The 26128-nt window shown below is 38.6% G+C and overlaps 1 long non-coding RNA gene across 1 annotated transcript; it reads right to left on the reverse strand.

The window, feature by feature from the left end:
* Window positions 1–4261: 4261 nt before the first annotated feature.
* LOC112988496 (uncharacterized) lies at window positions 4262–25334 on the reverse strand. The gene is made up of 6 exons (XR_003260554.2): window positions 25144–25334; window positions 12783–13071; window positions 12544–12645; window positions 10509–10646; window positions 7377–7488; window positions 4262–6680 (listed from the first exon to the last, which is right to left on the reverse strand). It is a non-coding gene; the product is annotated as an uncharacterized LOC112988496 (long non-coding RNA).
* Between the last annotated feature and the right edge of the window lie 794 nt (window positions 25335–26128).

Genomic DNA, 26128 nt, shown 5'->3' on the forward strand with positions numbered 1-26128 from the left:
TAATTTACATTAAAACGTCTGAGAATTGGACACGATTTGCTTCAAAAACCACACAAGGTAGAATTCATTATCAAATTTTACTATAATCCTAAAACAGATGGTGACATTAAAGGAACAGTCAATTTAAAACCTAATTGGTTTGCAACATAAAAGTGAGTTAGAAATGTTTTCAAATACAGCCTACATCTATGAATCAGGCTGTCAAAAAGTACAGCTTTACAGCTGTACTTTAAGAAATATTTTTATCTTTCCTTATTCTCCGTCCTCAAAGACATACTGAATAAAAGAGAGAAATCAGTGGCTGACCATCTTGGGGTAACAGTTAAGTTCTGTCTGAAGAAAATAGAGAAAATGCTTATTTGTTTGCTTAGTTTGGGAATAAATATTTGAAGGTGTTACTTGCAACTGTACAATGAAATAGAGAAGGATTTTTTAATCAAAATCTTCTTTGAGCAATGTAAGTTTAGCAAAATAAAATGTGAAGTTTGTCATCTCCAAGCAAGATGCAGTCAAAATACTCCCTAAAAAAGGTAGGAAAGTTCATAATGGGGCCTGTCTAGACACTATACCAAGACTCAGATATTCTTTAAATCAGGGTTTGAATGGAGATAAACCAGTGAGAATGTCACTGACATTTGCATTATGTCCTTTTACTAAGATGGTATTACAGCAGAAAAGAGATGCTATAATTGCCATAACTAATACCTACCAAAGTTCAGTCTTAAATTGTGTGATTAAGTGCTGTAATACTACCCTAATTTGTTATAGTAAGTAATTTGGTATAGTGAGTTTCCTTTTATATGTCAGCCCTTTTTATCATTAACAGCTTTTCCAGTATGAAAGTTTCAAGAGTGGCTTTGGGGATTTTTCTCACCCTTTTTTATGTATATGTTCCTTCTAGACAAGCTTAAGTGAGTCTGATGACAGATGACATTGCTAAATTAGGTTCTTAGAGTCATTAACACCCATCTTTTCCACCTAATGTAGACTAGCAGAGTACTTACAACAAGAAAAAAAAATCACAGTCAAAATATACTCTCTTATGTACAGTCTTATTCCCAGAAAAGCCTCACCTCACAGAAAGGTTGAAAATACCTTTAAAATCCTAATGTCTGTGTAATCTTTTAATGTTGGTTCATGTATTTGAATCTAAAGCTTCTTTTATGTATGATGGAAAACCAAACTTGCAAACTTTCAACAACTATCTGCCACATTTAACTGAATATTGTAATGTCTGGTTTTCCCTATGTGGGAGATCACGTCCCATCTGAGAAGAGATTTAGAAGGGAAGTGAGAGATCCTCTTATGTAAGTTGCCTGCCTAGATTAGAAGCAATGCAAAAATATATTGACTGTAAGTAAAGCCTGTAGTAGAGTTGTGTTTCAGACTATACTTTACACCCCACAAGACCCTCCATTTTACATCCTTATTTTGTTAGATGTTTGTCTCTGTGAGAAACTTCTGACTATCAAAATATATATAATTATACATATACAAATTTCGCTCTATATATATAATTTAAAAGTTGTCTTTCATAATAAAAGCTTTGACTAGCAAAAAGGGAAAAATAATATCTGAAAAAATATTTTTAGCCCTTACTGCGGTAAGCAGGAACTTACTGTCAGCCAGTACAGTGAACTGTCAATACTCATCAGCATCCAGGCTTGAACAGTCTTATTCAGGATGGTCTAAGAGGCAAATCCCACCACTGCAGCCCACTGCACAGCTGAGTAGTTGGTGATGACACTTATGTCTTTGGTCCTCCTTCCTCCTCCTTCACCTTCATGCATTGTTCACTCTCCCTTCCTCGATATGGGGTGCACATCCCTTACCTCATTTGTCAGTTCTGCTGGGGGCTGGGAGCAGGTTCGTGCTCCTGCCTTTACCAGAGAGGCCACAGGAGTGAGTAGAGGGCAGCCTGCTCCTGGCTCCAAGAGGCGTAGGTGGTAGCCCAGGTGGCACTAGCGAGGATGGGGCCTCAAACCTCCTCCCTCCTGCATGTCCCCATGGATGTTTGGAGCCAAGTGATCACTGAGGGATCAATGGGTGCAGAAGGGTGCAAAGGAAAAGTGCTGAGAGTAGAGACTTGCCTGGGCACTGACATGCATGTTATGACACTCCTCAGTTGTGTTTCGTCCTCAGAAGCCTATAACTGGTATTATACGGTGATGGACTGTCACCTTCACAATTTAGCTTATTTCAAAAAATAGTTATAATGGTAACACTCATCTTTTGGGGGTGCTTTAATAGCAGTAACACTGATTTTTCCCCAAATCAGCTTTGTGCTTCACCAGATCAGGGCAACTTAAGAAAGAAACCCCATGTGAGCAAAATTCAGTCTGGATGCAAAGAAAAGGCCCCTTCAGCATAGCCCTGTGTTCAATGCCCAGCAGTATGTCAGTGAGGCATTTCTCCTTCTCCCCTAGCAAAGGTTGGCCACAAAGTTCCTGAATGTTTACTATCTCCCAGAAATACCATGAAGCTTGTTTTATAGTAAATGAAACTGTGAGGCATTAACTGTAAGAGAAGATAAACTGAGAAGTCAAAACAGTTGTGCATAGAGGCCACAAAAATACAGCTATCAGTCTTCTACATTTCAGCCATTCCCCATCCCTGCTGGCAGTCTATCCAATCATCGTCGTTGTTTTCTGTCCCTGAAGGTGTGACATTTTTTCCTGTACAATCAGAAGATTGCTGTACATGTAAGCCACAAATTTCAAGGGAATTTCTCCAAATTGAAGAGACCCTTTAAAGAGGCCTTTACTGCACAGCTATTATGCCATAAAACTAAATCCAAACAAATTGCTAGTTCCTCCACAATCTCAACTGCCCAGAATTTTAAACTTAAATTCCAGAAATCCAGTTTTTAAATCAGATTTCCTCTATTCTGGTAATTTCTCAATAACCAGGCTTCAGATTCAGTAAGACTTTTGATGATCTACTGCCTTAGAAAGTCTGATCTAACAGCCTCTGTCTGAGCCAGCATCTGTTACTCCTCTTCATTTCACAAATCCCATTATGCTTTTAGTAGCTAAATAGTCCATACTTTCGGCAACTGCTCTGGGCTAAACAGAGTTGTATATCCTTGCATATCTAGTTTTTCCTTCTGTTTGCTTTTTACTCCTTTCCAGTCTTGGAGTAATTGGTCTTTGTGGCCAGATTCAAAATATTTGTGACAGTGTTAGCTATGATCATTGTTTCATAACTGTGGCATTTAATTGAAATGCTTCCTTGTTTGCTTGTTGCTTGCCAGTTTTCCTTGTTATATAAACTGAATGTGTCACTTTTTATAGCAGCACTTTGTTGTAGCTGTAGAAATTTCAAGACTTGTGAATGAGGCTTGTAGTCAGAGGAAGGTTTCAGGCTCAGACTCATACAGGTCATGTATGTCCTTCTTACTGGATGATGTCAACATGAACAGGCTTGCTAAATTGGTGAGGAGGGCTTTCAGGTACATTTATTTGTGCATGGTGGCATGGTTTCAGACCAAACTGACAGTGCAGACACTAACTGGACTTGGATACCAAAACAGTTTAGTCACAGATATATGCACAATATTACATGTGACACAAGCTCCTGGCCCTGTGCTGGGGAGATGGTGCAGCAGGGATGGAGTCTGGCAGGTCAGTGCGGTGGCTCCGGCCATGCTGTGCACAGTCCGGGCAGGGCCCTGGAGTCCTGGAGGGTCTCTCCCAGGTACTTGGGGAGTCTCTCCCTTCTCTCTCCAGGGCCTGTCTTGGGGTCTCTTCTGGGTCTCTCCCAGAGTGACCCTGGACAATGCCAGTTACAGGACTGGGTAGAGAATACCAGATTCACTCATGCAATTCCTACAGTGCCTCACCATCATCTGGCACTGGTGCTGGCACCCGCCATCTGCCCCCTCAAAGGTTTTCCGCACATTGCAGCAACACATTCACAGCTTTCACAGCAATTAACATGTTAACATTACCCTTAAATTATATTCCTTTTCTTGCCTGCTTCCTTATAGCTGAAGTTCATCCAGGCCCAACCTATGTCAGCTGCCACAGATGGAGACCTTATCCCAGAGGTCAGAGAGGGAGAGCTGAAAATGGAGGCAGTATGTAAGGGCGAAGGCTATGAGGGGGCTTCACATTTTTCTGCTCAGAAGGGGAGGTACTGTAATATTTCTGTCAAGTGTCTGTACACTAATGCATAGAGCTTGAACAATAAACCGGAGGAATTACAATCTCACATGCAATTGCAAGGCTATGATACTATCAAATCACAAACTTGCCATGATAGCATGCACAACTAGAGCACCATCATGGATGAGATCAGGCTGGTTAGGAAGGACGGGCAGGGAAGAAGAGGAGGAAGTATGTGCAGAGGAGCTTTGTAATTTCACAAAACTCCAATTTGAAACTGAGGACATGCTTACAGTCTCTATGTCAAGATTAGAGGGGAAGGTAAGACCAAAGATGTTGTGACTGGGATGCCTTACAGACCACTTAACCAAAAGGAGGCAGTGGACAGTTTTTACAGACAACTAGCAGAATTTTTTCTAACCTTCCTTGTCCTCATGGGGGATTAAACCATCCAGACATCTGCTAGGATGGCAACAGGCTCTGTACAGGCAACCCAGGAAGTTCCTAAACTGTATTAGGGCATGGCCTAGGATATTGAGGAAGTTATTATCCCCTTTTACCCGACTCTAGTGGGACTGCACCTGAAATAATGGTCCAGTTTGGGGCCTCCCAGTCCAAGAGGAACATTAAGATGGGAGAGGAGATCCAGCAGAGGATTAACAGGATATTCAGGGGTGTAGAGCACATGACTAACATGGAGAGGTTGAGAGAGCTGGACTTGTTTAATCTGGAAAAGAGGAGGCAAAGGGAAAATCTAATAGCAGCCTACAGCTACTTGAAGGGTAGTTACCAGGGCGATGAAGCCAAAACACTTCTTGATAGTGGCAGACAGTATAACAAGATGGTATAGCAACAGCCACAGTTTGCAGATTGGATGTTAGGGAAAACTCCTTTACTAAAAGTGTCATGCAGGTTGCTCAAGGGTTTGTGGCCTCTCCATCCTCAGAGGTATCCATAACTCAGCTGCACAAAGCCGTGACTGACCTGAACTAGTAGAAGTGACAGTGGGAGACTGGATTACCTGATCTCCAGCAGTCCCTTCCCACCAACATTTCTAAGATTCTGTGATTCTCAGTGCCTGCTTTTGGGATAGAAGATGCTGTTGTTTCACATATCTGGTTACATAAGGGACTTGATTCTTCTTTGGCTTCCTGATGTGAAAGGTACTGTTATACACAACAATTTCAAAATTTATCCTGGTGTATAATACTATTAAAGAAATAGTAAGGTTTCCATTTATAGTTAAAAATGATGAACAAATATTTCCATGAATTCAGGTCAGTGTCTTATTCTTAACTGGTGTTCTTTTTCACTTAAAGACCATACCTCATTTTCTTCTGTAACTTGCAGAAAAAGATGGGACTTGTAATTGAGAGTTGTAATTGCAAAGTTTGCATTTGCCATTTAATAATTAAAACTTGCAATAACTGGCAAAGGAGATCCTTTAATTATGAATGTATTTGTTCAGTAAAGTGCCATTCAAGGGACACATGTAAGCATCAAATCAAGTCCAGTTCTTTTCATTAAAGTGCTTAAATACAAGCTCGACCTTTAGTACTACATTATTAAAGGCTGTTGAATGAAGGTGTGAGTTTTGTATCTGAGCTCTTGGTGATTGCTAGCACAGATATTGTAAACAATATGTTCATCTGGCATAGGAAGCTGGAAGAAGAATATACTTGACTTCTCCAGAAAGATCAGAAACAAATTTAATATCTGACTTGGAATAAGCATTTTGTGCCCCAGTAAATTTTGAGAAAATAAAACAACTTGTGGCGTGCAAAAGATGAAACAAGTACATGTTTTTGTTTGGTTGGTCATACGCTTTTGTGAATTACTCTAAATTCAATTATAGGGCAAAGTTATAGTTCTCTTCTGCTCTGGAAAATGCCAAAAACATTTCCTGAAACATTTCTTTGCCTGTAAGGGAAAGAGAAACCAGTTGTTCACAGGGAACTCAGAAAAGACCCAAGATGGCCAGCTGTGATTTTCTGCCTATTTTTTACATTCTTTGTATTCACCAGCTCAAAGGCAACCCAATCCTCCTTCCATTTTCCTCTGAGGTACCTTTCTTGGAGAATATAGGACCAGCAGTCTCTCAGCATAAAGGTGAGCGAGCTATCAGAGAGTCTGTGCTGAATACATACAGTCTGAGTAAATACTTTGATTGGATAGATGCCAAAGGCCATGGTGCAGGGAAAGCAGTGCACAAGCTCCCATCTACTAGACAATTTCTGAAGCTGCTTTCAGCTGTCTAGGGTCTCTTTACTCCCTCTCATGAGTTAGCTAGGTGTGCACTTACTATCTGCTTTCTAAGGGAGGTGGCCACTTTCCAGAGGAGAATGTGGTCAGGAAGGGGTGATGGGTTTGAAAATGAGAGGATTTTGATGTTTCTGAGGAGTGTATGTTTCCTGAAGCAGTGACTGTGATCTCAGTACTTTCCACAGGATCCCTGGTGGTCTAAGTACAAACACTTCAGATTGCCTGGTGTGGAGTCTGTTGTCTTCTTCCTCCTTTCCCAGCACTGCGATGCAACTCCATGCATCTGTGGATCATAGCTTTGGAGAACAGAGGCTGAGAAGAAAGAACACACTGCAGTCACTTCATCTTTTCCTCTCATTTCTGCTTACTTTTGTGCTCTTACTTCCATACGACTGCTCTCTCCGACGTACAAGAAAGTGGAAAGGAGTATAAAGTCCAAATTTGTAATGTGCCTTAAATACTATAAAGATTTTTTCTGCATAAAGTTCTAATACCTCTGAAAATGAATCCATGGCTGTGTGTTGGCTCTATTACATCTATGAAGCTTTCTGTTTTTTCAAAGTTAGGACTTGAGCTTTTCTTTATAGCAATGAGCTCCTTGATACATTACCTTCAAGAACTGCATGTGCCCAATAAAGAAGAGCTCTTTAGATGTCAGTCAAATGTACCAGCATAAAATATCTTTTTAATAGCAGCTTCTTCAAAAATTGCTTTCAAATGGAAAAACTGTGAAGCATATTAGAAAGGCATGAGAAAGTCTCATACCTTTAGTGTTTTATTAAACAAGTAGCAATTAATCAGGCAAGTACAACAGTAGTTCTGGCTGTAAGGCTGCCAGTTGTTCTGTGTTCTCAAGTGCAAAACTGCTTAGCTTTAGGCAGACTAATTTTTTTCTAGAGATTATTACCTTTTCCCTTGGGCCCAAATACCATGAAATCTCCATGGCTGCCCGGCTGCTGATAGGCAGGCATATTTCATGTTCATGAACCTGCAAATAGAGTAGCATACCTGTCCCAGCAAGGTCTAAAAATCCTGTGGGGAAATCAGCTGGCACCAGGTCACCGGCAGGATGGATCTTCTTCGTGTTCTTTGTGATTTCAGTTTCTTTTTTCATATGTGCCTTAAGAAAGGGGAGGGGAAAAAAAGTAAGAGATGTAAATGAGACCTGTGGTGCAAATGGGTAGGAGGAAATTAAACTGATCATCACCAAGTAAGTGTTCATAGATTAATCTGTTAAATGAATGAATAATGACATATTATAAAAATCCTGTTTGCTGTTGATGTCCACGGTGTACTGAGGGAAGATAAAAATAGGGCGTTCTTACTGCCGTTTCATGTCCTATAGCTGTATGTTTCTTTGCTCCCACCCCACATTGTTCACAGAAGGAGCAGTGGAAGAAGTTTTTCTAAAATAATAGTGCCTTTGGCTATCGATCAAAGGCCAGGGAAGGTTTTCCAGTGGAATCTCTCCCTGTCATTGCTATTCTGTCCAGCTCTCTGCAATTGATGGAGTCTTGAGTCTTTTGTTTTTTCCTCCAAGCTATACATTGTAACAACCAGAGGTGTGAATACAAAACATGCAGTACCACATCTTTCAGATATTTTCCCGAAATGTATTGTTTACCTATTGTTTGCCTACTTGACAAAACCAATAAACCTCAGTCTATTTTAAATCTTTGTTTTAAATAGAGTTGTAAGTAAAGGTCACTTCAAGCATTTTTATTTTGTTTTTAAAAAGGTTTTTGTTTTACTGTTTATTTCCCAGTGAATTTTCTAGAAAATAGCTCTAAATTAACCAGTCCAAATCAAGAAAACACTAAAATGAATTATCCATAAATCCTCCTACCTATATTTTGGAAAGGTGCTCTAATAATCCAACTCTATTTCCATATATTGATTTAGGGTATGCCAAAACCTGTAGCTTTAACAGGAAGTTGTTGCCACGTAGATGGCACTGGATTAGGATAAGTGCACAATAATATCTGAGGGGTTACACAGATCATATTATATCCCCATATTCAGATAAAGGTTAGAACAAATATTCGACAAAATGGTTGTTCAGCTATATTCCTACAGGCTTTAAGTTAGAAAAATCTGGGTAATTTTCTGCTGTTTAAAAGAAAAATATCAGAAAGCCTAGATTATGAAGTGATTCTTTTGATTTGCTTCCAAAAAGCATGTTTTATTTCCCTGCAAAAACATCATGTTAAAATATACTGTTCAAAACATCCTGGCATACAAGCCTACCAATTGCTAACAGTTCATCATTATCACATTCCATGTTGTCAAAGTATCATTAAAAAACACCGTCTTCTGCATATATATGCATTTTCATGGTTATGCAGATCATAAAAAGATCATCAGCAAGGACTGCAAATAACATGGTTTTCCATAGCATATCAGTCTGATAGGCATGATTTCACCTTTGTAAAAAGAATTAAAATCATTCACCAGAAAAAAAGAACTGCAGCTTGGTTTTATTGACAAGAGGGGATAAGTAATCACATCAAAAGTGATACACAAATAAACAGCACTACACCTTTCAAAGCTTAATGCTTGTCATCTGTAAATTTAAATAAAGCAATATTTGCTGGAGAACTAAATTTTGACAGTAATGTTTCACTGTTACAAACATTCCTCTAAAATTAGTATCTCCACTATCTGATGTATGAAAACTGATAGCTTGATATAATAATATAGATTACTCTCCAATAGTTTGAAATGAGATAATTCTCCATGGCCTCTTATCTTGTGTATATTAACAGATTTAAAGGGTCATTAGTTACTGTAGTCTCTTATTTTGTAGGTTATTATTATACTTTACTTTTATGTATGATTCTTTTATTAAATGACTAAGAAACAGGCATATAAAGTATAATCTGTGATGCCCAGAGGCCAAGTTAACAAATCACTCTTTAAAGTAAATTATGTTTAATTAACCACTAGACAATTCTAAGGCTAATTTTTAATTTATATGGAAGATCTGAAATACACAAATTCAATCATAACCTTAAAAATTCAGCAGTCACTACAGCATAGAAAAAAATTAATAATCAGGACTACGTAGAAGTACTGAACTATCCCATATCACATACAATTTTCTGCCTGGTTGCTAAAGGCAGCAAAGTCACATTCTTGTCATTCCAAACATTGCATTCTTTGATCTTTCCTCCTCCTGCCACTATTCATCTCTCTCTCAAGATTCTTGTTTTTCCTCCATTCTTAGTCACTTTTGGAGGCATTACCACTGGGTGACCTGGCATGAGGGAGAATGCAAGGGGGTTCTATATTTGGCTTGTCTCTCACTCAGCCTACACCTACAAGCAAAATTCACATCTGCTTTTCTCTTTCGTAACACCTAGAAATATATCTGCTGTGCGTAATTAAATCGTAGAGTTCATTGCTACAGTATATTATAAACACCAAAAATATAAGTAACTTCCAAAAGGTGTTAGACACATTCATGGAGAATTCCTCTTTCAGTGGCTATTAAACATAATCGTGCAGATGCAATTTGTAATTTCTGGCTCAGAAGCCCCTGATAAATGGTGAGAACTGGGAAGATGTGCGCAGGAAAGGAATGCTTTGTACTTCTGTCTCTTGCAGCTTTTTGGAAGCATCAGCAACTGCTCACTGTTGGGGACAAAATACTTTTCTGAGTGGACTCATGATCCGATTTAAAATAGCATCTTTTATGGGTTTCTTTTAAAGCACTTGCAAAGAAATACAAAAATACCTGAGATGGCATTAAAGAAGCTAGGTCAAAGGCTAGAATGAGTGTCTTTCCTGCTGAGACCTATTTTAGATGCTATGCGAAGTGCTGTGGCTGTGCCGCGCCACTCAGCTCTCTCTGTTCACTCTCCCAGAAATACCTAATGAAGGCCATTGTAACTTCTCCTTTCCACCAGCTACATGATTGCACAGATCCTGCCTCACACCTCTTCAGCATGCCCAATTCCCTCTCCACCTCTCCCAGTTTCTCACTCGCTGTGCGTGCTCCAATTTGTACAGACAGTGGATACCCAGCTAGAGAGGCAGAAAGCAAGGCACAGGGCGCTTGGGCTGGTGCGCTGAGCGTGCCGCAAGGGAAGCTATGCAGCACCCCTGCCTCTCGCTCCGGGCGTAGTTTGTGTCACATACCTGTATGACAGGGGTGCAGCCAGACTGCATCCTGACCCAGTAGCAAAGCGCAGCAGAGCCACGGCCTGCAGTCACTGGACATTCAGTCACCTCTATTACATGTTCTTAGAAACCCTTGACTAGTAAATGCCTTCTTTTCTGCAACAGAAAAGGGGGGGGGGGGGAAGTCAAATAAGACTTGTAAATTTGGAAAGTTTTGAACTAGGAAGGGTTGAACACAGAGAAATCAAAATCATTTGTAAAAGTTAGGCAAGCATTGGGTGTACATAAATTTTTATTATAAAAGAGGACAGTGTAAAAATACCAAAGAAGGAATATTATAGTAGGATTAATTACAGCATATAGACCCAGTTCAGTGTCAGAATCTACTGGCAATGATCACTGGAGCCATGAACAGTCGTTTAAAGGTCACGGAAATTCGTGTAACTTCATGTCAGTGCAAGATGTCTGCAGTAAGTACTAGACAGAGATATAGTGGTAAAAACAGAAAAATCAGGAAGAAAAATAATTTGAGCTAAAGCTAGCTAGAAGAGAAAAAGATGTATTAAACATTAACTAGTCATATTAGTACTGCAGATGCTTCCATTCTCAATGAAAAAGGCCAATCTTTAAAAAGCAGTGATGGGTAAATGGTTCCCATAAGAAGGAAAAGTTGGCAGTGGGAAGGCTGATAGAAACCATTCACAAAGGAACATCTGATCTGAGAAGAGGAATCTTTGGGGAATTCGAAGTGTCACCAAAGAGTCACTGAAATTGTGAGTGGCTACAGTATCTTATTATAAAATTATGGGAAAAAGTCATTCTATGCTATCTTAATAGCTAGATTAATTTTAATAATAGGGTTAGTAAGTGGCTATGGGTGACAACTTCTCTTGGGAAGAAGGCTGGATTTACCAATTAAACTTTTATCTCTGCTAAATCAAGGGACAAACTGATACCTAAATTTGGAAAGGAACCATGAGCTGTCAGAATTAAACCCTTAAAAGAGCATTTGATCTTGAGCACCTTAATTGGCTTCAATGTATTTCTTATGTCTGAAATTTTCTTGTCTCTTCTAGTGTTAGCTTTTGAAAATCATCATTATTAATACAAAGCCCCAGTTTTTTGTTAAGTTAACCAAATTGCATTCAAGTCTTATGTTCTGCAAAGCATCAGAGCTAAATTCTGCAGCGTGCTGTGGCAGACTGGAGAGATTGGGGCAATTTAATATACAATAAAGTAGAAACTGATTGCATTTTTCATTTTCCTATTTATTTAATCAGTGCAGTGTCTCCTGTGTTATTTGTTTGGAGATTGAATTCAGCTTATCTTAAACCATCACCACATTTTCAGTTTTTGATATGCTGGAGGTTTCTGTACTGGCAACACATAGCTGCACAGATAAGGACCACAGATCTGCAGGTTTTAATGGCTATGTAGGGGAGAGTTGGGCCATAACAGAGAATATGTTAGAGAGCTGTAGAGCTGTAATATAGACACCTTAGTTGGACGGTTCCACTAGAATACCCAGCAACTAAATCATTAAGGCAGACACTGCACTGCAATTTCTATTTCCCCATTAACACTCCATTGAGAGGATAGGGTGAGTTAATCCTCTTCAGACCTCTTGTTTCAGGCTGGTTGTAGATTCAGGTAGGAAGTACTGAACCGATTATGAATTCACCGTGCTGTTCTCCATAACAATATTTGTATGGAGCCCAGAGGAAAGACTTTCTTTCTCTACACACATTTGTCAGGCCCTAGGGCTATTGCTTCTTTTAACAAAAGCCTCAGTTACTGGACTCTGCACAGCTGCTGTGAAAGGTCCCGCTGACCAAATATTATCCCCTGTTGTCAGGGGTAAGCCACACTGTTGTGCACTGTGATCTCTTTGCAGTTCACCAGAGTGCCAAAGATGCTCAGGACTTGGCTTACGCTGTACCAGTCCTGCTGGTCTCCACAGCAGGGACAAACAGAAGGCACGAGACGGTGTGGATAGCGCACGCGGTGCCCTAAACGCCGAGCACGGACAAGCGAGGTATAATTTAGAGCAAACCTGAGGCATCTCTGAAGCGTGCTGCAGTCGGGTTGCTGGAACCTGGCCCTCGGAGACTCAGCCTTCGGTGCCACACCAGCGCCCGTCTCCGAGAGCTGCCAACTGTAACAAACACAGCGTTAGCTTTTTCGGTTTTCATACAAATCATATTCAGCATGATTCCCATAATCAAGGGTCCATTTGTCTCTATAAAAAACAACCCACAAAATACAGATTTGTTTATTTATTTTAAACATTACCTTCAGGCTGGTAAAACTGTAATTCCAAGATGGTTTACATTCCTGGAGAATATTTTTATTCATGCCACTGGATGGTGGATCATACTCTGCTGATAGCACGACGATATACTTCAGTGATTTTAGGGATCTTTTCAGGATCGATCTTTACTGTGATAGTATTGTACCTTACAAAAATTTGTTTTGCTACTGTTTTCATTCTAGAAATCAATGAAGATGTGGCTAATCAGTGATCTCAGTTGTTTTCCATGGTCATTTGCACAGTTCTTGGAATTTTTCCATCCATTAAAACCTGATGGAGAGAAAGCACAGGTTCTCTTCTGAGAAATGCTTAGAGACACAGCAAAACACAGGCCATTTGACGGAGCATAAATCAACCACTCTCTCCATCTACATTCCCCTTTACCCATTTTTCAAAATGAGAGGTACTTTAATAAATAGCAGCTCTTGCCGCTATACAGACACAGGGATGTTAAAAAATCACCCTTATTCTGGTCATCTAGATTTGTGGTTAAAAAAAAAATGCAGTTAACTCTATCGTCACTGTATATTTGCATTTGCAACTCTGTTTTTCAAAAAGTAAGATTCAGAAGGGGACACTGGGGAGATCACAGCTCAAATGCTATTGTGTAAAAGCTTTTTTAGACAAAGAGGGGCAAATAGGGTTTGGGAAAAAAAAGGGGGGGGTGCATTTTCTGCCAAGCTCACGTAGGACTAGAAGAATGGGGTTGGAGGCACAAACCCGTGCTTGGTATTTCCTATAGTTAGCTTAGGATATTCACTTTTGGACTTCCTGGCTTTTATAAACCTCATTCCTGCTCAGCTTTACCCGAACTGCGAATTCCACTAGCTGAGAGAGCATTTTAGCTAGTAGGCCAAACCTTGGCCTCATTTGTGAACACGGTCCCACAGAGAGAATGACGTGCACTCAGGCCCACACCGCCATGCAAAGCAGAACTAAGAGCTCTTCCACAGCAAGGCAGTTTTCATATTGCGTCATTATTACTTGCTGTGTTGTTTTTGAAGAAATTTTGCAATTTAAGGACTTCAGTGCAGTTATCTTTCTCTTTCACTTGATTTTCTCTTGTAATTTTTTTTCCTCTCTACCACTATCCCAGATACACTGTTGATCTAATAATGAAAAATTATGATATGGGGAAAGTACTGACCATTTACAATGCCAATGCAATTCAAACAGTAGGCTTTAATAAGGCTCTTGAAGCTCTTCCATGCCTACAGGCTTGTTCGCCTTGCTTATGTACACACCACACATAACGTCATTGAAGCTGATGGGACTGTAGCAGCATAAAGCCAGGCTGAAAGAGAACTGGATCAGCTGTTCACCTAGCAGGTACTGAAGGCTGAATTCACTTCTAAATTATATGATATATGGGTGATTCCCCCTGAACAGAGATGTGTGTGTGTAACTGTGTGTCCCTGCCTGCTCACACATGTGCGTTTGTATAGTTGTGTGCAGATCCTACAGGCTATCTTGGTGTTATTAGCCCAAGTTAAGTACAGGAAGATACTGAATGCATCTGGGTAATCAGTATCTTAAATCCAAAACATCCTGGCAGAATCTTTGAAGAAGTCAGTGGAAAGGTGAACTAGATTAGCTCACTTTTGTTTTTTTCTTGCAGAGCTTCTGTTAGTGGCTTGATAACATTAGTTGGGAGAAACGAGGATTCTGCTTAGACACTAATGGCATTTGGATTACACATGGAGCTTATTTCATTGTAGTAACGGTTATTTGATCATAGAGGCTGAACCAATCACCCCATTTGGCAGCAGCATGAATTTCTTGTCATTATGTTCTCACGTAACTCTGGGTGAGAAAACGGAGAACCTGGACAAGCTGCTTTTCTTTCTAGTGCAGAATGGGGACCATCACCAAAAACAGGTTTGGTCTCTCAGTTCAGTCTGTGTCCCAAACTCTTTTCCTGCAGTTCCTAAAGGGTATACTTAAACATAATGAATATAAGTTACAAACAAAATTATTAAAAAGTTACAAAAAGAAGTTATAAAGGAAACTAAATATCCAGAAATATATTTTAGTCAGAGTAATGTTTTAGAAATACACAGCCTTACACAGAGGAAACATTTTCCATCTCTACAAACTGCTGTGAATGTTGACATGTTACAGCTCACAATTAAATTATATTGCTTCTAGGTCCCTGATGCATTGAATAAATGTTATGTGGCTACCTCAGACTACTGTAATTCTATTTCTGACACTGATGCCTCTTGCATTTATAGCTTTTCTGCTTGGCTACTCTTGTCTCAGATGAGGATTTGTCTGAAATTGTTATAGAATTGTGATGTCCTTTATTATTTATGTATGCTATTAATATACTTTACATACAAAGCTGACGTGTCTCTGTAGACTTCAAGCTCATCTCACAGTAAAGCATTTTCAGGCCTACTGCAGTAATTTGTAAAAACATATTTTGTTCAGTAAACTTCACTATTTTAATGGGTTGTTAGATGAACTGAAAAATACTTGAATGTACTTGTTATTGAAAAGATACACAGTTATTCAGTGAATGGTTTTGAGTCTGCAGCTCATTACAAACATTTGCCTTTGTCACTGCACAAATTATAGAAATCATCTGGTATTTTTTCTATTGTCTGGTTGGATGATTTATGCCATGAAGCAACAGAAAACATACCGGGAATTCAGAATTTTACAACAGAGTATTTGTGCTTTGTTCACTGGTTATATATTAGTAAAATCATGTGCTACTGTTTCTGTGTTCTGTCTATGCAATCAAAGAACCTGTATTTAAAAGGGGAACCGAGACACTTAGGTGCCCCTGTCTAACATCTCAGTGGCACTAGCATTTACAAGCTGGTTTCTGGCACCCAGATTCTACTGAAAAGCAGCTGTATACACATAATTTCTGTTAGCAAGCAAGCATAGAGCTGCTTAAATCTTGCAGGCTTCAGCTACTGCAATAACTAATTCATACCTTAGTCTCCCAGGGTTTTACTGATTATGTATTTCTCCAACTACATTTCCTGAAAGATTTGATCTAGAAAGTAAGTTTTGATACTTCTTACTCTCCACAAAATGAAAACAAGACTCAGTATTGTTCCCAGTATAAGCAAATACCTGAAATGCTCATTTTTCTGAAAAGGCCTTACTTTGAAGCAGTGAAGGACGTGAACCTGGGTCTCACATCACAGGTGAGTGTTTTAACCATTAGGCTGTTGGGCAGCACACTCTAGCTACTTCATTTTCGAATTCATTTTCAATACTTCCTTCATTTCAAGAAGGAAGAATTGATCCGTTTTATTTTTCATTCCAGAAGAGTTTGTGGCTGCAAATGCCGGTTTAGATACTTGCCACTGAAACGTAGGTGTTAGGCCTCTATTTATATATCCTCAGCATTTCCTGCTGGTTAACTTAAATTTTTTTCTGCTTGACATGGATGCTTATATGAAACACATTTTGAGCGTCTCTTTAGTGAATTGCGAACGGGAACTTAGCTGATCACCTAAAACATAGATGTTACAACACTTAAGTGGCACTTGTGAGAAAAGATGTTTATCTACGGGGAAGTTGACGAACATGCTAATTCGGAGTAATTACAATGAGAATAGAGGGTGTTTAGCACCTTTTTGATAACCAGCACTTTACTGCACTAAATATAAGTTATGAATTTAAAACATTATAATTAGCATATCACTCGAAGTTCAAACAGCAAATTGAAATTCTTACAGAAACAAAGTTCCTAGGAAGACACCAGGTCTTTTATTAAACCTGTTAGTATATTTGGAATGAAAGGCTTTCTTCTGGCCTGTGCACTTAAAGGTTTGTCTGTTTTTCCCAAATGAATCAGTTTGCCTAAAAGTAACATATTACCTCTCCATGCAAACCTTGTCTAACTCGTATCCTTGCCATCACAGCTAGAACAACACTTAGCATTTAATGTGTTTTCATGCCAGTAAATCTAAAGCACTCAAGGGTACAGGGAAACAGACTATGAAAGGGTCATTAGTAACAGTCAAATCAACATTCATTTTGAAATGAATATTCATGGCTATTTTTTCTTTTATTTGCCCAGCTGCATTTAGAACATAGATTAATTTGTAGTTAAGACCTGGGTCAGCCACCATAGGCCATGTTTACACAATGGATACAAAGACATAGAGCTGGCTTGATAGGGAGGCTTAAACTAACAGGACAGGGAGCTCTGCATCATACTCGATAGCTGGTATAGATGTGGCCATTGCCACCCCACACTGAACGACGTGCCCCTTGCTTAAATGTGTTTAATTGCATAGACTAAGGAAACACGCCTGAATGTTTTCATCAGTTTTCTGTTACATGGCTTTGTGCTCAGACACTTTACTATAACAGTGTTCAGATGTGTGGGGACTGCAAAGATTTTGTTATGAAGAAAACAGGAGGCTGTTACAGTAGAGTGCAAAATAGTGTTAGACAACTGCTCAGCGACACTAAAGACAAATTTTTTTTTATTATTGAAATCTATCAGACTGTTCAGTTAATGTGCATATTCTGTATAAAATAACCACACATACAGTTTCTTTGACTTCAGAAATGTTAGTATTTACATTATAGAGTTAATCAAAAGATATATTGTGTGTATATATATATATGCATATATATAAAAACCTCATTACAAGTTTTTCTTGCATTTTTTTGCCAAATAAGAGTCATATATCTTTACAGTCCATTTTGTTAAGCTGTAAGTATATCTTTCTTTGCCATGACTGCATGTGTTACATTCATCTTTGGAAAATGCAATATAAATTCTGAAGATTAAATCTTTCATATGATTGTTCTCCAAACAGCTTTTATTTTTGTCACCCCTTTCATTTCTTGTAAGTAAGGTTTCTTTGAAGATTTTGTACTCATTATATTTTGGCTGATATTATTTAAAGACACAAGCTTTTAGCATTTATTTCTTTAATAGTTCATAAGAGACAAAGTTTATTATTAACAAATAACTAAGCAGTATTAAGGCATATTTTTTCCTAAGGGTTACTGTGCACTTAGAGCATACACTTTTTCAGAGAACTGTCCTGAAAAACGGAGATTTCCTCACAGAAAACTAAAGAATATTTATTACTACATATGCCTCCATATGCATGATTTCAATCACCTACTCACAGTTGCTTCGGTTCCTGAGAACTGACTCTGGCCTTACCAGTTCCAAAGGCCTGAAAAATGGACAGGTAATAGGAAGCATCCATTAAAAATTACACAGCAAACCTTCTTTCATCCCTTCCAGCCACATGCCATCCTGAGCAGCTTCAGGATTTATTCATTATACCCCCTCCCTTCCACACACCAGGTGAGAGTACTAAATCAGTCAGGGCTCTAACAAAGTAGGTGGGAAAGGTCATCACGGAAAATTAGCTGGACTGGTAAATTTGGCCTCGCAGGCTGTCAGTGGCTGCTTGTATAGTGGTGCTCAGGGGCTCTCAAAGAACTGCAAGAGCCTCTCAGAGCTGGCACAGTTTAACATCATGCCAGGCACAGGTTACTGCATAACCCCCGTCATCTCTTTATCCTCTCCTTGCATGCGCTATTCTTAGAAAACCTGGATATTAAAACATATACACTCCTTTTGATAAAACATTTACTGTTTTGTTTTGTAACATCTGAACACCATAAAATCCTATTTTTAATTTGTTTCCCAGTGATTGAGGGGAAGGGTCTTACACGGTTGTACAGATAGAAAAGCAAGGCATGAAAGACTCGGATTCACAAAGGAGTTTTGTTGCACTACTGCAATGTTTTCTATTTAAGGGCCTTGATGTTAGGGAAATGTGCAGGCTTGAAAGACACCCATGGTACAATATGTGATTCCCTGCTAAGACCATGTCAATCTTTTCTGGCATAAAACACAGTGGAGGAAGAGGAGTAGGAAGAAGAGAACCACTTAGAGCAAGTAGTCCAGCTACTCCATCAACACTAGCATGAGAAATGTATCTGAAAATGAATTAGAGCTGTGCAAATTAAACTCTCAAGGGATCTTCAGGCACCTGTGAAGTTAGGTAGCAACTCCATGAAGTATAACAACTTGATTTCGGATTTCATTGCCCAAAATGGTGATTAGGGTCCTCAATATTTGTGAAACTAAGCGAAAATGACTTGGCTAATGTCACCTACAGCTGGGAAACTTGACTCAGGACCTCTGACCAGCCCTTAATCACATTCTTCCTCTCAAGAATCAAACACACACTCTTAATACATCTATTTCTGCTTATTATAGCTAAGTAGCCTGCCATTATTATTTAGGCTCATGATATATCTATTTCTAAAATATTTTGCTTACATCCATATAAATCTGTATAAAAAAAGCTTCTGTTTTCTGTTCAAAACAGAAAAACATTAAAAGCTGATATTATATGCCACTGTTACTTTCACATCTCATACATACAGTATTCAGGAGACACGTTTCTGTAGCCCAGAGTCTATTTAGAAACATCTGACAATTTTCAAGAACAGCAGCACAATAGGGTGATATGTGCTTGGCGTAAACTGCACTGACATTCGCTCTTTTACATCAGCGATAATTTTGGGTTTTCGTGCACAATTTGGCCCATTCATAATTCTGCAAAGATCAAACAACCATTTTTTCCAGTCCATCTGAAAATTTCAACTTACAACAATGATTCCAGGATTTCAGTAAAAGCAGCTTATTTGGAGGCCTTTGAAGGTGCAGACACTGCTTTAGATATATTTATTCTAAAGTCTTCTTATTAAAGACTACAAGAAAGTTGCAACATGGAAGATTGCACTGTCTGACTCAACTAAAAAAGTCAATGATTATTTCCCTAAATTCTAATATTACCCATTCCTAAGTACATCCTGGAATAAGAAGTGACAATGATCTCTCTCTCTCTCTTGCTCTCTCTTTCTTCTCCTTCTGCTGGACAAAGAGGTGACCTAGAGCTTCAGTCTTGCTGAATGTCCAGAACCATCTAAAAGAGTTATGGAATGGTCTTCAAGAAGGTGCCCTTCCATCTATTAAAAGATGGATTTAACTTTAAGGTACATTTGGGAAAGAAAATGCCCCAGCAGATCGAATCACAGTGCTACAAAGTGACATCAAGAAGTCATATAGATTACCTGCTCTGTCTTACGGTAGAATCAACTCTTCTCATGTCATCACTGACAAATATTTGCCCCAAATATTCTTAGTGATCTCCAATACTGGCTAATTCGTGAACTCCTTAGACAGATTATTCCAAAACTGCATGACTTTTACCTATAAAATGAATCTTCCTTGATGCAGTTTAAATATATTTCTTCTTATACTGTGTGCTTTGGATATGGAAACCAGATTACTCCTCTTCCCTTTACAATAACCTTTTATTAAGTAAATGAATCATGTCTTATTATTTTGTCAAAGCTGAACTACCACAATTCATTCAACCCTTCCACTTAGATTTTGTTTTCTAGACCTCTGATCATTTGCATTTCCTTCCTGTGGACTCTCCCCATCTGATTTATAAAATTTCTTAAAAGAAATTATTAAATTATTAAGAAATTCTTAGAATTTCTTAAAATATCTTAGTCTTGCTTTAGTGCAGTACCTTATACTTCCCTTTATTAAATTTTATTCTAGTTTTTTAGATTATTCCTCCAATTTGTCAGGATCATTTTCCAGTTTGAACTTTTAATTCTGTCCTTCACTTTGCAGTTGTTATACTGGCTTAGGGACATCTACCTATAGCTCAAATAAACTATCTATTCTGTTCCTGAACTTGTTAATGAATAGTACAGACTTTTGCTGAGGTTCATGTGATATTTCTTTTCCATTTGACAGGCAGCTACGCTTTCTGAGTTCTTTTCCAGTCAGTCTTGGATCCGTGCTATAATACTTTCATCCAAAATTGCTTTCTCTTGCCATGTGAAACAGTACCAAGAGTCTTCATAAAATCAAGTAAAAACATCTACTTGCTCTGATCTGTTCATCAGACTTCTTGATCTGAAAATGACATTCATCTGACAGAATTTTTCTCAACAAATCGATGTTGGCTATTACTCATCTCTTGTAATAGTCCAAGTGTTTATAGGTAGGGTAGATAATTTGCTCCAGTACTTTTCTAGGAGTTGAACCTGACTATGCCGCTTCCTTTTCCCCTTTTTTGAGGGAAGGTGCTACATTTGAGCTTTCCAAGGCTCTGGTACCTCTTCTTTCTTCCAAGATTTCTTAAGAATAATGACTGATGATTCTGAGATCTCCTCCATGTATGAGGGGAAGTCACAGTTTATGCTCCTAGAGAACCCTAAATAATTCAGCTGGGTTACAAACTAGCTACCAGACTGTTCACCTGCTTGATGCAATCATCTCCATCTAAAGACAATCCCCCCAAGTCCCATGCAGACATTTAGGCTACCAGAGTGCTGTACAAGCAGAACACCTACAAGGTTTGGCATGGACATTTAACCTATCCCCTCAGATACTCTGCACTGAATGCAAGACAAAGCTCTAAATTATAAAGATTGACATGATCATAAATGAAAGTCGCATGACCAAATCCTCATACAGCATAACGAGTGAAGAGAAATAAAAATGCACATCAGACAAAATCATGTCATCTGGGCGACTATTTTTCAATTTGGCTAATTTGTAGTTGTGTAACTTACTTGTAGTGTAATAGAAAGGAAGTGGGCTACTGAGAGGCCTGGCTGATTGGATTTTTTGCTAGCTGATGGAGTAAAAGTCAAAATGGTAAGTTTATTGATATACCTTTTACACAGAGGAAGTGTATTTTTTGACCATTGAGTACTAAGGGAATGAAAATTAGGGAAGTGTCTATTTTTTGGATTGGAATGTGTCTAAACTGGGTGATGAGGCTATTTTGACGCTAGGTAATGAGACTGTTTTGACAAGAGATAATGTATTTGAACTGTTTTGATGTGGCTTTTTGACAGGACTTGTAAGGGTACTGTCACCATAATGATGTTAATATGGGAGTGGTGTCAATGTAAACAAATTGATGTTTAACCAGTGGAAGAAGTTGCACCAAATATATCATGCTTATATGATCACAGAGAGGTTTAAATTAATATCTTGATAAGACAGTTTGCACGTGTAAGAAATGGGTTTCTGGAACTTTCTCCAAGATAACACCTTTGATACTTTTTGGTCATCTTGTTCTATTAGGGATAAAGTTCACCTTAAATTTTGGTAATTAGTAACATCAGCAACAGAAGGATTAACAAACATTTTTCTATACAGTTGACTAAGTGAAGTAATGAGAAGATGGTTTTCCGAATAAGTTTGAAACTTAAAAAATCCTGCTGTGGATTTTAATTTAACATCTAAAATCAGCTCATATATAGCTTGTATGTCAAAATTGTATTGGGGTCATGAATTAGTATTAGCTGTAATCTTATGCAACCTATGCAGAGGATTCTATGTTAATATTTACTCTAAAGGATCTGTAACAATGAAAAACTCCCAGTTTCCCAATGAACAACAAAGCAGACACATGGGCAATAAGAAAAACTCTTTATGCCTATTCATTATCTAGGAAAACAAAGGCTGTTTATTTCCTTGTCTTAAAAAGCTCAAAGAAACTAAAAGAGTTTAAACACAGGCAAGCAGAGAAATCAGATAACATTGCTGTCATCTTAGGAGAACATCTAAGAAAAAGGTTAACAGCTGGAGAGGAAAATAGACGAAAGCAGACTCTTGCATATTGTATTTCTAACATTATATGTGAAACTGAACTGTTGCTTCCTTGTTGGTACATAAGATTAGCCATTAGGGATCAAACCGAAGTCCATCTAACCCACTATCCTGTCTCCTGACAGTGGCCAAAGGCAACGTTTAAGGAACAACAAAAGACAGCGCAGACACATTATTTCCCGTAGTCCTCTGTGCTCTCTATCCATTCTGGGGTCTTGAGCTGGATATGGTTTCTGTATATTTAGTTATTCTTAATGAATTTTTCTTGAGAAACCATGGACTCTTCCAAGCTTTACTGGAGCACTTATACACTTCCCAAACTGAAAACATCTTGTGGCAGAGCTATGCAGTTGACTTGTCCATTTATTGAGAAACACCTCTTTTTGTGTGTTTTGAGCTCAGTATCTACTAGTTTTATTTGATACATCCTAATTTCTTATATTGGAAAAGATGGTAAACAACTGAGCTAGAATATTTCTGTGCTCTCTATGCCACCCTTGACTGTACTGATCTCTATCATGATTGTCTTTCCAGTCTGAAAAGTCCTGACTCTTTTAACTTTCAGACCTTTCAGAGTTTTCAAAGGAAACCTGGAGAGACTCCAAAATAGCTAATAATTTGATCATTCAACTATTCTATGAGATTTTGGTGTAGAAGTCAAGGGGCTACACAAGCATAGATCCTAGAATGTTGTTGCAGGATTGGAAGCAAAAGGCATCTGTAATTCTGCCAGGTATCCTGGCTCTCTTCAGAAGTTCGAAGAATTCTGTCCTCTAAACCAGCTCGTGGTTTCTTTGAGGGCATCTAGCTTAATGTGTTTGCCTAGATATGTTCCTATGCGTATTTTGAACACGTGGATCATGACAGAGAGTGTCACAAAATGTTAATGGTAGTCATCAGCATCAAGTTCCTTCAGAGCAGAAAAGGGAAACAAGTGACAATTACTACTTGCAAATTGTTATTCTGGCTAGATGCCTGATAACTACCTATACTTGATGGAAGCACTTCAGTTTCTCCAGAGGGAGGAGTAAAAACACTTGGAGATAATAATTGTAGCAAGTTTTCACTCTCCAGGAAGCAGAAACTGGGCTGCCATAAAATCGAGGGATTACACAAAGATCGCTGAGCCCACTGCAACCTTGGAAACACTGAACTAAATGAAGGAGGACCAGTCTAACTTCTCATCTAGCTGAAGATAACAGGTACCAAGAGATACGCAGATCTGTAGTTGCCGTAGCAGCTGATCTTTTCTCATTCATTTTTATTGCAACAACAGTAACAGTTGAATATATTTAATATGCCACAACAGAACTAAGCACTAGGGATAATATGAATTTTGTTCTGGAGACTGATTTTTAGCATACTAAGGAATACCTGTTCTCAATTATTCTTCAAGCTGCTAAAACATTTTGTTTACTTTTAAAAAATTTTCACATTTAGTTAAGAACAAAACCATATGGTACACTAAAGAACCAGTGAAATTAAATTATCTTTCTGTTTGAAAAGACTCTTAGGATTCTGCTGAGGAGATTGTTTGAATTTTATACGCACAACTTACTCTCCAAGAGGCACGAATGAATTGTGAATGTACTTACAAAGGCAGGGCATAAATGTAGATAATGTTATGGTTGTAAAGGGTGGTTTGCACTCTTGCTTGCAAATAGGCTTATAAACACTCAAAAGTATTAAGTTGCTCAAATTTTTGTTTTGGTACTTGGTTTCTTGGTACTTGATTGCTTGGAAACAGACCCAAATTGATCTGACACTTCCTAACATTGGAAAGATTAGGAAACTGATAAAAGCATTCATTACTGAGAATAGATTCTGCGCAATAATCCTTAGAGAAGCCTTCCTTTTCAAGCTGGGATGTAGCTTTGCTGTGTTCTGAGTTAGCCTCTTCATGCTTAGCTCATATATGATATTTATTCCAAATGTACACAGCAGAAACAACTGTTCAAGCTTTACCAGGCATACTCTTCTGGAGAAGCAGCAGGTATATATTTCCATCTCCATCCCACACACTTCCCCTTTTCATTCTCCTTCAGAAGAATACAGTGGTTGACTAGATAATCAATATTTTGACATTCTCGTGACAGGCCAGGTTATTTCCTTCACTAACAATGTAATACCATGGTGTAGTAACCACAGCATGTTTTCTATAAACATTCCTTCCAGTTCAAAAGTAAAGTTCAATTTGACGGTATTCACAACCCTTTTGTGTTCACTAGCTATGAAATGTTGAAATGCCTGAGATCTAATGGCATAAATACCCATAAAAAGAAATTGTTAAGCTTGACTGCTTGAAGATTCACTTACAATGAATTAGATACTGTATATTTGATTGTAAAATTGACAGATCTGCAATTCATGCTGTGCTGATGAGTAATGCATACAGCATCCAATCAGAGAACAGACAAAATAACCTATGGCATGTCAAGCTCACCCCTTCCACATGAATTATTAATTGCAATGAATGGTCTGCAGCGCAGGAATTATTCTCTGAAGAAATATGTGCTTAATTTACCGGTCTGAATGTTCTTCAACCTCTGTATGAGCAATATGCAAACAGAAAAGGAAAAATCATTAAAATAAAAGTAATTAATAATAAAAATAATAATAATAAAAATTAAATTAATTAATTAAATTCTGCTGCTCTGCCAGGTGGACACTGGGGCACTTGACCTTACCTCCTCTGACTCAGGTAGTGCTCTGCTAGGTGGGTGCTGGGCAAAGGTGGCATGAGCTACAGTGGACCACAAGTGGACCGAGTGGGTGGCTCCTTCATAATCTAAGTCGATGTAGCTGCTGGCTGCTGTAGTCTTGCCTTCTCCCCTGGTTGCAGCAGTGCGTTCCTGCTGCCTTCCTTGCGCTGGCTCTGATGCCTGTGGGTCAAGAAACTTTGTATTACCTTTGGCTGCTGTGAAACCATGACCTCCATGATGACAGGAAAAAGTGACAAGAATGAGCCAGAACTACTGTCTGCTTATTTGCTGTGCTCTTTGGAGGTTGTTAGTGAAAAATCTGAGTGAGAACTCATAGATATAAAGTGTCTTCAGACAGAGAGGACAGGTCTTTTAAGAAAAAGATTGACATGCCTTTCAGTAGGCTGATTTACAAGTATAAAACTGGTTCAACCATTATGCTCCAAGGTTCAGCCCAAAGTTTAAAGAGCCAAAGCCCTGATATGGTGCATCAGATGACCAATCCCTTTTCCTTGCATGCTGTGGCAACAGCACAGTGCCTTAGAAATCCAGAAAAGAAAAATGTGCAGATCATCTGAATTTTTTTAAAACTTCCCTTTGACTTGTTAAAATGAAAACAAAATTGGTTCCCCCTTCCCAAAGAAATTATTATTAAAACCAGATATGCAAAGTAGTTATTTTTGTTTTCTTTTTTTTGTTGTTGTTTTCTTTTTTTGCTTCCTTTTGGAGGCTAGCAGTCACCATATTACATGGGGTCTGAAGGGGTTCTGGCATGTGGTGTTAGCTCCAATTGCAACCTGCCACCCCCTTTTCAGTCCCATGACCTGATGCGGTGATTCACTATTGCCGCAGTCATCAGCTGCCAACATGTCGTGTTCTGGAGGCATGCCCAAAACCTGGATGCTTCATGACTCATGACAGAGTGTAAGACATGAACCCACCAACGCGAGAACGTGGTGCAGAAGCCAAC

The sequence above is a fragment of the Dromaius novaehollandiae genome, chromosome W (assembly GCF_036370855.1).
Source record: "Dromaius novaehollandiae isolate bDroNov1 chromosome W, bDroNov1.hap1, whole genome shotgun sequence".
In the NCBI taxonomy this organism is placed as follows: domain Eukaryota; kingdom Metazoa; phylum Chordata; class Aves; order Casuariiformes; family Dromaiidae; genus Dromaius; species Dromaius novaehollandiae.